This window comes from Macaca thibetana, chromosome 9 (assembly GCF_024542745.1).
Source record: "Macaca thibetana thibetana isolate TM-01 chromosome 9, ASM2454274v1, whole genome shotgun sequence".
In the NCBI taxonomy this organism is placed as follows: domain Eukaryota; kingdom Metazoa; phylum Chordata; class Mammalia; order Primates; family Cercopithecidae; genus Macaca; species Macaca thibetana.
This window is the reverse complement of record NC_065586.1, coordinates 92987766-93000407: the sequence shown is the minus strand read 5'-3', so window position 1 is coordinate 93000407 and position 12642 is coordinate 92987766. Positions and strand designations below refer to the sequence as shown.

The window sequence follows — 12642 nt, the reverse complement described above, 5'->3', positions numbered from 1 at the left end:
TCATGCTTTAAAAGTACTTTAAAAGTAATCCTTAATTAATTTTTGCTTGGCTTAAAATCATTTTTAAAAGAGCCGCAAATACAAAACTTTCAAGTCTTTTTCAAAAAACTAAAATTTTGACATACTTTAAATAATCATCATATATTTTTTTTATTTTAAAGGGTCAGCCTGTTATAGTCTCAAATTTTCATGCTTTAAAAGTACTTTAAAAGTAATCTTCATAGTTTAAAAAGTAATCCCTCAAAAATCATTTTTATTTTAAAGAGAAGAAATGCCGCAAATACATTTTTTTTTCAAAAAACTAAAATTTTGACCACACTATTAACTCTAGTTGGTCAACATATACTTTACTTTATTTTAGGTCTGGGTATTCCTGTTAAATAATCATTGGTTTATAAGTTCACAACACTGACAAGAATTGAGGTGCACTACAGTACAAATCTTGGGTTAGAAGTACTTACAGAGGCCGGGCGCGGTGGCTCAAGCCTGTAATCCCAGCACTTTGGGAGGCCGAGACGGGCGGATCACGAGGTCAGGAGATGGAGACCATCCTGGCTAACACGGTGAAACCCTGTCTCTACTAAAAAATACAAAAAACTAGCCGGGTGAGGTGGCGGGCGCCTGTAGTCCCAGCTACTCGGGAGGCTGAGGCAGGAGAATGGCGTGAACCCGGGAGGCGGAGCTTGCAGTGAGCTGAGATCCGGCCACAGCACTCCAGCCTGGGTGACAGAGCGAGACTCCGTCTCAAAAAAAAAAAAAAAAAAAAAAAAAAAAAAAAAAAGAAGTACTTACAGAACTTACAGTTTTTTTTAGTTTTTATTTTTTTTATTTTTTATGGAGACAGAGTCTTGCTCTGTGGCCCAGGCTGGAAGGCAGTAGTGCGATCTTAGCGCACTGCAACCTCTGCCTCCCAGGTTCAAGCAATTCTCCTACCTCAGCCTCCCAAGTAGCTGGGACTACGGGCACACGCCGCCACACCCGGCTAATTTTTTGTATTTTAGTAGAGACAGGGTTTCACCATGTGGCCCAGACTGGTCTCGAACTCCTGAGCTCAGGCAATCTGCCCGCCTCGACCTCCCAAAGTGCTAGGATTACAGGCATGAGCCACCGCACTCAGCCGAGAACTTACAGTTTTAACATAGTTTCTCGGCATGACCAATTGGTCATGCTAATGCGGGAATCCTTCTACCCTTTCCTAGGAGCATAAAGGAATAGAAATCAATAACTTCACATACTTTAAAAGGTGAGATGACAAGCAAGTCCCAATTCACAGTCTCTTAAGTGAGGAGATAGCTATGAAGCCACACTAAACTGTACAGTAAACTGTACTTTACTTGAGTAAAGTCCCAATTCACAGTCTCTTAAGTGAGGAGATAGCTATGAAGCCACACTAAACTGTACAGGCCTGTCACTGCAAGTAGTATTGTATCTTTACTCAAGGCCCACTTGCTCCATTCTCTAAGACCTTCAATACACCTTTTACAATCATCCACAAGAAATCATTCCATGTTAAAAACCCCTTTCCACCATTTAAGTAAGTCACCCAGGACAAATCTTTAGAGCTTAGTGCAGACAGTGGGGACTGTGTGAAAGGGTGATGCTAGACTCAAGACATGCCACAGGCAATACCTGCTTAGACAGCCAGGCCTTTCACTAGCTGCTTTGTGCTTCTGGATGTCTGGGTTGTACTGAACCCATGCAGTAGGTATGCTCCAATTTCCTGGAGTTTTATATAATTTCTCAAATTTCCTCTCTCTCTGTATGGATTATAATTCCTCAGGAGATTATTATGTGACTTGCCATGAAATATGGCAATGCACAGAGGCGGCTTAAATGTGTAGACAGATGTTTGATAATATCTTCTGGCTAATTCTTTTCTTCAGTCTTTTTCTGTCTCAGTCATGAGACACCTTTACAGGAAGGCTGACCCTAGACAACCCACGTCACCTCCTACCTTCCCACCCTCCACTGGCTTCTGAGCAATGGGGTCACAGAGGAAAAGAGCACAGGCTGTGGAATATGGAGATCCGAGATTCCACCTATGGCTCTGACATTTACTATCTACAGGATCTTAGGCAAGTTACTTCATCTCTCTGAACCTTGGTTTCCTCATCTGTAAGTTGGGACTGAATGTCAGTATCTCAAAGGATTGTCGTGAGATATTAGACAACATACATAAAACACAAAGCACAAAGCACAAAAGGGCAGGTGCTCAGACAATTTCAGTTTCTGTTCAGGACTTAGGGAGATCTTTAAGATCAAGTGGTGAAAAGGTTGCTGAACATGTCTAAATACAAAACCAAGAAATTAGTCAAATCTGTTGCTTAACCTAAACTGCTTTACCAGAGAAAAGGTTACACTGTGTTTTTGTTTGCACAACTAGCAAGAAAGCAGTTTTAGTCAGTAGTGCCATGGGTTTCTGAAAGGGCCTACATTAGACCATGGATTTGAAAGACTAGAAATGTCTTAGAAAATGCCTACCTCAAACTTTCCAATGATAACTGAATTATGAATACACTAGGAAAAAACATTATTATAGAAGTATTACAAAAGGTACACAAGTACGGTGAACTCTGAAGTACATGCTGGCGATGGGGACAAAATGTACCAAAGGAAAGAAAAGACAAAAGCAGCTAGAAAAAACCTACTGAGTACTTTTCTATTTGTAAAGCAGACTTAGTAAAAGTTTCAAAAAGGCAACATATGGAATAAGCTCCTCCTGCTTTGCAAGAATGGCAAATACTATCTTCTTCCTTTGGAACAGGCAAGACATCACTGACACCCTTGGATGAGTTGACTGTTAGGACATTTCCAACTCTCTGACTCAATGAGATGTACAAGGGAGCTCAACAGACTCCTCATACAGCTGTAGACTTTTCTGTTCATGGAGCAGGCAGGAGGAGGCCCCTGCTGAAGGACCCCTGGACCCCTTTAGGAGGACCTTTGTCGCTATGTCTATCAGATGAAAGCAACAGCACAGTATGTGTTACAGGCTACAGTACGAGTGAGGAGGTGGAGAACCAGTAGGTAGTCCTGCTGCTTACTAGTTATGTGACCTTGTCCAAAACACTTAACCACTTCGGGTCTTAGTAGAGTACCTGCCCCATCTACCACTTGGAAATTCTCCAAGGAAAAACCTACAAAGTTTATACAAATATCAGCTACTATTACTGTCAGTGAATCAAATTAAAAGTGCTTCAGTAAAAACCACTGGGCTAGCTGGGCTTGCTAACATGAGCCTGCAGTCCCAGCTACCTGGGAGACTTAAGGTAGGAGGATCGTTTGAGCCAAGGGGGTCGAGGCTGCAGGGAGCTATGATCATGCCACTGCACTACAGCCTGAGTGACAGAGTGAGACCCCACATCAAAAAACAAACAAACAAACAAACTTGGAGATCAAGAACATGCATTAATGCTTTCTTATAACCTAAAAGGAGCACATTTTCTGGATAAAGTTTAACCTTCAAGTACCAAACATTTTAAAGCAAATATTTAAAGATTCAAATTTTTTCTGACGGAAGTCTTTAAAAATTATATCATCTTGGAACATAATTTATTCTTCCTGATACTTGTTATCATTACCATATGGACTATTACTGAAGTTTGGCTATTATTTTTATTATACTAAATTGAATTAGATTAATAGTTTGGGGGGCGACTCAATTAAGTCTGACTTCCTAAAAAGCCACAGTGGTGGCCTGTATTGTATTAAATCTTCTTTCTTATTGGCTTCCAAACAGTGGCTGATCTTAGCAGTCCTACTTCTAACTTAAGGAAAGAATTTTACTCACTAGCTGAGAAGCCATATCCCAAGTGCCAGAATGGTACTTTAAGTAAAAATAAATAGGCTCTGAATGAAAGCTTGAGGAACAGTTTTAGGGGTAAGTACATGAATTTTCTAACCACAACTTCTGCTGCTCAGAAGCCTTTATTCCTTAGTTCCTGGTTCTTGGATATGTTCCTGAAGTTTCCAAGGTAGGTGACTATAAATAAGTGGGATGCCTTTTCAATGCATCAAAGAACATACTCCAAGTGCATTTTAGCAATACACAAAAAAAGGTTGACAAAGGTCTGTGAAGAGGGTAAAGAAATATGGCATCTAATTGTAAAATACTGAAGAGAAAAACAGTTCTTCCTAATGCAAGAATGCAGTTCTTCCTAATGCACAATCATTACCTAACTCTTTGCAAAAATTTTCTAGGTACTGCTTCATGCCTATAGCTGGGTTCTGGAAGCAAGCTTTAGTACTTGGAATTAACGAGATGCCTGGGGATGAATGACATTGAGGTATGCATGCAGTAAGAAGACAGAGTGCTATGAAGAAAGCTGAAGAAGCACTTTCCTCTAAAGTGATGCTCACACAGAATAAATGAGTAATAATTTAGTCCACAGGTATTATCTAACTTCCTTTATGATTGTGAGACTCTAATCTGCTGCTGTCCTATGTTTCAATAACTTAATAGCACCCCAATATCTTCATTACCTTTAACTAATGGAAGCTCTTCCAAAGGGCCGTGCAGCCAGCCCTGAAGCAACAACTGTGGCCATATGGCTCAAGCTAGTCCCCATTAGACAGCCACAGGTAGGTAGGAATGTACTCCACAATCTTACGGCAAGAGGCAGTGGCGCCTTCAATGCCACCACTAAGGCATGCTAAAGAAACATGTTCAGGATCCACTGAACTCTAACCTGGAACAATGTAATACAGCATATGGATACTAAAAAACAGCAGCATCAGAGAGACTGACACAGGCTACAGCAACCTTAAGAGACACTTAGAGCAGTAGTTTGTGGAAGCTCAGGACAATGAAAAGAATAAACTTTTCTTTCCACAGAACTGCAAATGGCAACCTCCAGAGAAAATGGCATCAACAAAAAAGACCATTTGTATGTTTTCCTCATAAAAAGGATCAGGGACAATGTATAAGAGCAGGTATCAGGGTATTCTTGTCAGCCTGTCACTGGCCAGCTCAAAACCACCCCACCTGGTTTGATTGCATTATTTCCTGAAAATCCTAAGCCACTGTGCTCGGTAAAACTCAATTATCTGGGGCCTTGTGTGTGTGGGTATATACATATACACACACAAGGAGTTTTGCTCTTGTTGCCTAGGCTGGAGTGCAATGGCATGATCTTGGCTCACTGCAACCTCCACCTCCCGGGTTCAAGCAACTCTCCTGGCTCAGTCTCTGAAGTAGCTGGGATTACAGGCGCCCACGACCACATCTGGCTAATTTTTGTATTTTTAGTAGAGACAGGGTTTCGCCAAGTTGGTCAGGCTGGTCTTGAACTCCTGACCTCAGGTGATCCACCCACCTCGGCCTTCCAAAGTGCTAGGTGTGGGCCACTGTGCCTAGCCAGGGTCTTGAATATTTATCCTATAATTTTTATCTTGTATTGACTTTGTCTTGTTTTTGTCTTAGCTTCCCAAGCAGATGTAAGCCACTTGAGCGCAGGTAGGGATCATGTTTCATGTTTCATGTTTTCCTGTTTTCTCCTAGCAAAAAAGAGGAGAGGAAAAAGGGACATCTAGATCTAGGATGCTTCCTGAGTTTTCATCCTGGGCAGCACCATTTACTCAGAAAGGAATAAAGGTAACAAAGGTAGTGGCTGGTGGTTGTTAGGGTGTGTATGTTTCTGAAGAGCTCTGTACTATATGTATTAGGAGATTTACATGATTCTGAATCTGAGATGTAGGTAGGCAACTAGACACATAGGCATGATGAACCCACTAATAGCTTCCCTTCGATCTGAGGGGCCTTCACATTAATAGTAACCTTTGTCCAGGTGTCATTAAAAAGCCCTGTCATAACAGCTAACTTTACAATATAGCAATAAAATCAGTTTTGGCTGTGCCTCAAAGTTATCCAGCTTCCTACTTTTTTCCCTAGAATTTTTCTCAATAGCACGTAAGTATTTATTATTTTATTTTGAGATAGAGTCTCCCTCTGTCGCCCAGGCTGGAGTACAGTGGTGCATTCTCGGCTCACGGCAACTACTGCCTCCCGGGTTCAAGTAATTCTCGGGCCTCAGCCCCCTAAGAAGCTGGGATTAGGCATGTGCCACCACATCCAGCTAATTTTTGCATTTTTACTAGCGATGTAGCGATGGGGTTTCATCATGTTGGCCAGGCTGGTCTTGAGCTTCTGACCTGGTGATCCACCAGCCTCGGCTTCCCAAAGTGCTAGGATTACGCGTGTGAGCCACCGCACCCAGCCAATAGCACCTAAGTTTAGATGAATTTCACTTTATCATTTGAATATTTAAAAAATAAATCTTGACTTCTTGATATTTAATTCTATTACTATTTTTTATATTAAAAAATAGGTGTTAGCCAGTTTTTCCTCTTTTAAACAGCTTGTCTTTACTTTTGCTTCTAGTTATTCAATTTTTCCAAGACCTTAGATTTGTAACAGACCCTAAATATAGCATTTGCATTAACTTAGAATATTGTTGGGCAGCTAGTAGGGAAACCAGAAAGAGGCGATTTTCTGTCCTGCAAACCATTTCCTCAACTTGGCCTAAGGTCCAGGAAGCACTGTTTTAGTTCGGTGCAGATTATAGTCTGTATCATATGATGTCCTTCACATCTAAATAAGGTCTTTATAAGAACAGTAATTCATAACAGATGTTGAAATGACTTGAGCTCATGCTAGTTCATGCTGCTTCTGCTCACTAAGAGGACTCTCTGTAATAGTCAAGTGAATTATTCGTTAGTCAGAAATACCTGAAAACCGCCACTAAAGCACAGTGAGATCCTAGGGATTGGTAATGGGAGGAAGTACTCCCACTTCTCATAAAGGAAAAGAAAAAACTGGATTTCCAATACTTGAACTAGTTTTCAGTTTATCTCCTTGGTGAGAAACGGTGTGCATGACCTTGACCACTGTCTTCCTATCTTCAGTTCCATGCCTAATTGTTAAGGGTGTGGTAAAAGGATAAGATAATATTCATAAACCCTTTAAAAGCTACAGTTTAAGAATGATTGTTGTTTCATAACCCCATCTTTAATGATTTACTCAATGATATTTATCTACACCACAAGTTAGACGTAGCTGAACTTGCCTACCAAATCAATAATACGACATATAATTCCTGATGGAAAGCATTCCTGTGGTTAATACTGGTGGGTGGGCAAAGCTTATGTTATCTTAGGGTAAAAGATCAAGTGGAGAAGAGATGTGGCATGGAGGTGAAGTGACAAGTCTGAGAGTCTAGAATTTGGGAGTGACGAATTGAGGTGTTTACTCTCTAACTACCAATAACTGCTTGATGGGCAAAGGCAATATCACTGATGACCAAAATACATTCTTCTTGACTGAAAAAAGATCAACAGCCACAGTGAATGATGTTTAGATAGGGGCTAATCTTAATAGCAGAAACAGGGAGTCCCAGGAAAACAGAAGGGGAAAGCAAGCTTTCGAGAGCTGACTATAGTCAAGAGTTGTAAATTACTATGGCTTGACTCTTTAAATAAAACATAAAAATGCTTCCTCACCCCTCTTCAAGGCATAACAGTTATATTTTTTGCCAGACAATAATCTGAAATTCTGTCCCCTAATTTTCTCACTTCTTCTCCTTTAAGCACAGAAAGTATTAGTCAGGAGGGCCTGAAAAAATCTGCTGACAAGTCCCTGCTCTACAATGAGAAATTTATCTGCTCTTGGCTATTTCACATCTGTGTATCCTCCACACCTGACTATAAGGATATTCCAAGGGGTATGACAAAGTTGTGTACACATAATGGAGAAGGTTGGGATGGGGTGTGGAAATTTTATTTTTCCACTCTTTAGAAAGCCATAGGTGTACTTTAAAACCCCTGAACAAACTTTTCTTTCCACAGAACTGGATTAGGAGAAGCAGTGAAAGGGTAGGCAAAAGTGAATACAGGAAAGTGAGAAATGAAGTTAAATATGGGATTTCCAGGTGGTTGAAATCCAAGTTATCTGAATTTGGATGTAGACAGAACCTAGATACAGAAAAAGCAATTCTCAAAATTGGGGTTAAATTATCCCCTTTCTGATCTCTATGAGATCAGAATCATAGAGAATGGCGAGGGGTTGAAACCAGGCTGTATCTCTTCACCCCTATAAAAGTCCCAGCCTCAGTGACTCACCATTGCTAATGGCAACATGGTATTTGTTCAAGTGTATGGAGGTACTGATCTAAAACAAAAGGCATGCAATCCCTTTGTAATAGCTAAGTTTACCATGTTCTTAACCATGTTCACTGAAAGAGCAGAATTAAGGTTCAAAAATCACGAATTAATAATCGAAACTGGGGGAAAAATAGGTGTTTCAGAGGGAATTTACTGAGCATGAAGTCATAGTTTGCTAGCTTTCTGTATCTTAAGGCTTAATATCCCGTAGATCTCCTAAATATCATAGAAGCACTTTAAAACTTATATATTGTATCTCCTATTTTTCTTCATTTTCAGTAGATTGTCAAATTTATTAAATTACAATAAAAAATATAAACTATGAAGAAGATTCTCATGTTCATTCTTTAACATATTTTTACCCTACAGACAAATGTACCCAGGATGCCAAAATATGGTCAGAAAGTTACTTGGAGAGCCGGAAGTCAGAGCAAGGATCACTAAGCACAACAGGTCAATGCCTCCATCTGCTCTCTGGAAATGTAATAGCCTCACAAAACAGACATCTCTGACAAACTACTTCTATGGTTTTTCCCCCTACCAAATTGACTTTTGTTTTTAACTTCATCATCCTTGGTAAGACTGCAAAATCTAAGGTCTATACAGTGTCAATTTAAAAAAAAAGAAGGGAGGGTTCAGAGGCAGTGAGAGATGTGAGATTTTGGACTGGATAACATACATTTAAAAAATTTTTAAATATTTTTAATATTTTACCCCTTTACCTCATTGATATTCATAGGGTGAGCAATAACACTAAATTTTTATTTTTTTTAAGTATTTTTATTTTTTAAAGTATGAGGATAAGCAAGGTATTTTATATTTATCATCCTCTCTGGGGCACTATAGGAATTAATAGTCCTTTATAACTATTCCCTACCCCACCCCTCTCTAGAAACACTCAAGGCTATAGCTGCAGATGTTCTGGGGGTAGGACTGAACTAAGTATTAATAAAATCATCTCTACATTCAATTTTTTACTCAGGAATCTTGGAGGACAAAATGTAACTGAATGTGTAGGCACACATGCAGACATAAGAATTATAAGGCCTGTTATTTAGATATTCTATGCTATATATCTATCTCAATTTAGATATTTATTCTACCTCAATTTTTATTATTAGTTTCCTCACTTCCCTTGTCTCCAATACACCATCCAGTTTAACTACAAGGGTTGACTTTCTTTGGAAAATGCTATATTGTATATCTCTGTCCCTAGTTTCTCCTCATTTTAGAGTAAGCATCACATTATCCAGAACCGCCATCTTCCTAAAGCCCAAATCTCATCTGGTTACTTTCTTGCATGAAACCCCTATAAGCTCCCCACTGCTTACACAACCCTCCTCAGCACCCTGTCCCTGGTGCTGCATTAGGTAGTTTTTCCTCTACTCTCAGTCTGCTTGCATCTTTTGTTAAACAATACTTTATGCTGCATGGTAACTATTGACCTAACCGTCTTCTCCATGGACTGTGAACCTCCTGTAGGTCAAGGACTTTGTCCTTTTCAACTTGGTAGCCTCAATGCCTAAAGCCTGGGGCTCAGCTCATGGCAGGCATTAAGTCAGTCACAAATGGACTATTCAAATAAATTACTATGTAGTGAAAATAATTCTCCCAAATGCATTTTTCAAGGGAATTGAAAAGGGTAGAGGAAACATTTTTACATATAATCAGAAGGGAAAAGAATAACCTTTCAATAAAAATGAGTTCAAAGAGCCAGGGAAAGAAGGGAATTTTGAAGGGCAGACAATAAGAATGTAGGTTTTGACTAAGCACACAGGCAGTCCAAGTGTGCTCTCTAAGGTACCAGAAAAACTGGGATGAAAAGGAATGGTTTACGTAACGGCTCTAAAATGCCACTAGGTTTTCAACAGCCATTCAGAACAAGAAATGCTTTTTACAAAGTGACCCAGTACACACATTCCAGTTTGTATGTAGATATGTATAATGATATAAGTTTCGATGAAACATTATCTTTACTATAATCCTATGTACTCTGATTCTATTTCTTTTTTAAAATGCTGGCTAGAGCCGCCCATGGTGGCTCACGCCTGTAATCCTAGTACTTTGGGAGGCTGAGGCAGGAGGACTGCCTGAGCTCAGGAGTTAGAGACCAGCCTGGGCAACAGGGCAAAACCCCATCTCTACTCAAAACACAAAAAATGAGCTGGGTGTGGTGGCACATACCTGTGATCCCAGCTATTTGGGAAGCTGAGGCACAAGAATCACTTGAACCTGGGAGGTGGAGGCTGTGGTGAGCTGAGATCATGACACTTCACTCCAGCCTGGGTGACAGAGTGAGACTCTGTCTCCAAAATAAAATAAAATAAAAATAAATAAATAAATAAATAAAATAAAATAAAATGCTGGTTAGGATCTTACAATCCATTAATAGGCTGTAGCTGGTCAACCCAATTTGAAAAAATACCTGGTAGGTAAAGAAGAAATCCAAGAAGATATATATTTTTTCTTAATCCATGTCTGTCTAGTCAAAATTACACTGCCAGGTCTTCTTGGCAAAAATACCTCAAGTCGATTTATTTTTTACTCTTCTTTATTTTTTGAGACGGTGTCTCACTCTGCAGCCCAAGCTGAAGTGAAGCGGTGTGATCTCGGCTCACTGCAACCTCTGCCTCCTGGGCTCAAGCGATTCTCGTGCCTCAGCCTCCAGAGTAGCTGGGAATACAGGCAAGTGCCACCACACCCGTTTTTGGTTTTTTTTTTTTTGTATTTTAGTAGAGACAGGATTTCACCGTGTTGCCCAGGGTGATCTTGAACTCCTGAGCTCAGGCGATCCGCCCGCCTCGGCCTCCCAAAGTGCTGGGATTACAGGTGTGACCCCTAGCCTGGAGTCAATTTAATAGTTGTTGAAGGCTGGGCATAGTGGCTCACACCTGTAATCCCAGCACTTTGGGAGACTGAGGCGGGCAGATCATGAGGTCAGGAGATCGAGACCATCCTGGCTAACATGGTGAAACCCTGTCTCTACTAAAAATACAAAAAAAAAAAAAAAAAAAAAAAAAATTTAGCCGGGTGTGGTGGCGGGCACCTGTAGTCCCAGCTTCTCAGGAGGCTGAGGCAGGAGAATGGCATGAACCTGAGAGGTGGAGCTTGCAGTGAGCTGAGATCGCACCACTGCAGCCTGAGTGACAGAGCAAGACTCTGTCTCAAAAAAAAAAAAAAGAAAAAAAAATTGTTGAAATGAGTACCTCTAAACTATGTCAGCTGTGATCTGATCTGTTGGTTTGAAATCCACAGAACCCCTAACTGATAAAACCACATTAAATAGGCAGAATTGTCCCCAACTTCTTCCACTGGAAAAGTTTTGATAATTAAACATACACATTCACACTCTCAGCTCTTAGATCATTGTTCAAACTCTACTACCCATGCAAAAAGTCTACAAAGCATGTACAACTTCAACCTTAAAGCATACAAAAAATTTTGTATACAATGGAAATGCACACAGTTAATTCTATGACTTTTAAATTTCTAATCTTAAGCATCTTCTACTTCCAAACAACTTTTATTCCATTTTAGTCTCTGAAAAGAAACAATAACTAATGGTTTGATTACATTACCCTAAAACAGTACCATGAAATGCAGGAAAGCAGCATTCCAGGTTTCAATCACAGTCCCAATATTTTTATGTTCTTGAACAAGATTGGCTGCCCTTTGCTTCAGTCTAATATGAACACAACGACCTTACTCTCAATGTTCTAATCAATACAGTTTCTTGCATAATGTCAATCTGACTTTCTCACTCTTCTATCCCTCACACTAAATTCATGCCCATCACGTGCTGTCAATGCCTTTCATTTATAGAACACTTGCAAAGAGCCTGCCACAGTGCTATTTTACACAACAGAATCTCATTTAAACCTTATAGCAAATCTATGACCCTCTTTCACAGATAAGAAAACTGAAACTCAGGAAGGTTCAATAACTTGTTCAAGATCACGTAGTAAGCAAGTGAAAAGGCTGAAAATTTTTTTTTTTTTTTTCGGAGACAGGGTCTCTCACTTTGTCACCCAGTCTGGAGTGCAGTGGTGCCATCAGGGCTGACTATAGCCTCTATCTCTTGGGCCCAAGTGATCCTCCCACCTCACCACCCAAGTAGGTGGGACTATAGGCATGAGCCACCAAGCCAGTTAATTTTTCTATTTTTTGTAGAGACGGGGTCTCACCATGTTGTCCAGGCTGGTCTCAAACTCCTGGGCTCAAGTGATCCTCTCATTTCGGCCTCCCAAAACACTGGGATTACAGGCGTGAGACATGGCATTTAACACTGGGCCCATCAAATCCTCTCTCTCAAACTTGGGGTATTCTCTCCTCTCCTATCCATGCCCTGCCTATTCTTCAAGACTCACTTCCTTTATGAGGGCTTTCTGAAAGTCACCTATTAATGCTGATTTTTAACACTGAAGTTTTATATGCTTTCAATATTTTTATGGCTAATTTCACAAAACAGATTTCATTCTCTTCCTA

At 40.1% G+C, this 12642-nt stretch overlaps 2 protein-coding genes across 10 annotated transcripts in view; both read right to left on the bottom strand.

The window, feature by feature from the left end:
* The window catches only part of PGAM1 (phosphoglycerate mutase 1), a 1080404-nt gene that overhangs the window by 471127 nt on the left and 596635 nt on the right, over positions 1-12642 (bottom strand). The window lies entirely within an intron of this gene.
* Positions 1-12642, bottom strand: part of LCOR (ligand dependent nuclear receptor corepressor) — a 164332-nt gene that overhangs the window by 15468 nt on the left and 136222 nt on the right. The gene's annotated exons all lie outside the window — the stretch shown is intronic.